Source organism: Monopterus albus, unplaced genomic scaffold (assembly GCF_001952655.1).
Source record: "Monopterus albus unplaced genomic scaffold, M_albus_1.0 scaffold272.1, whole genome shotgun sequence".
Classification (NCBI taxonomy): Eukaryota; Metazoa; Chordata; class Actinopteri; order Synbranchiformes; family Synbranchidae; genus Monopterus; species Monopterus albus.
Window position 1 is genome coordinate 1152841 of NW_018128152.1, and position 1413 is coordinate 1154253.

Genomic DNA, 1413 nt, shown 5'->3' on the forward strand with positions numbered 1-1413 from the left:
TGAAACACTGTTTGTATGAAATAGTTAATATGACGTTCTCCTCGGCCAAAACAGCTTAAAAATGATTTTTAAAAAGAGTTCACCTACATGTTAGCCCACACGTGTCCCAAAATTCAACTTAACTAAAGTTACGTTGAAGTTAGCTAGCTAACGTTATCACTTACCAGCAAGCAAACAGCAGTGGAAACATGCTAATAACGCTACATTGTATTGTAAATGCCAATATTTTAAACAAGCCAACATACGTGCATTGTAATGAGAAAATAGCTGGAATACAATTAGAATTACTTATATTAAACTTACCAGTGTGGCCTTTTCATGCTCGAAGTGAAACCAAGAAAATGGCGGTTGTCACAAATCTCCACAAGCATACCTGCCCAAATGCCCGGATGTTTAAAGTAACACTCTTCAGTGTTGAGTACCATTAACACTGTAATGTTACACCATCAACATTATGTTTTGTCACTAGCACAGAGTTCCCTCTAGCAAAAACAACACCAGAACCTCAACACTTCACTCTAAAAGTACCCAACACTAGAATTTTAACTCCAGTGAATTTGCTGTGTGCACGCATGGGTTCACCTGACTCCAAAATTTGAATTCATTATCAAATGTAGACATGTTTTAATGGTGTGGGTGGTTAGCAGTCAAACATGAGTTTAATGTATTAAAACTGTGTTGGTCTGGTGTAAATAGTTTCAGAGCAACTGTACCCATTTTTAACATGTGATTGTTTTACATTAATTTGTATTATATTTAATTGTACATTTGGAAGTTGATATGTCCTGTGTGAAATAGCCATAGCAGGTGTAGGAGCGTGAAAAAGACATTACATAAAGTCATCAGGCATTTTACAATTCCTAGTTGTCTACCCACTGATTGATTTTGTGTCCTTTCTCTCCATGCTTCTATATGCCACCACTATGTGTCACTAACTGCGTGTCTCCTCTCTCCTGTAGTCTCTCTCTCTCTCTCTCTCCCTGTACCTTTCTGCAGGTAGCCCTGGTTCTGGAGCTCCACGTCTCTGATGAGCAGTCACCGGCCTCATCAACCTGCCCAGTGTTTGTTTGCTGTTGTTTGTTGTGTCTTTTTGCTGTACTGTAGGTATATCCTGTGTTCTTTATAAATGGTTTGTTTTGGCTTGTTTCGCTGTCAGAATACAATGATTCTTTCAGTGGAAATAAGAACCTCCAGAAGCTTGGCCACTGGCCGATCGGTCTAGGGCAGGGGTGTCAAACTCAATTGCACAGAGGGCCAAAACTCAAAGCACACTTTAGGTAGCGGGCCGAACTGGATAAACATTTACTGAACAGACTAAAACTAAACGTTTTAGTCATAAATAAATATGAATCGAAACAGACAGGATACAATATCATTCCAAAATAAATAAACTTGACATTATATTTATGCTAA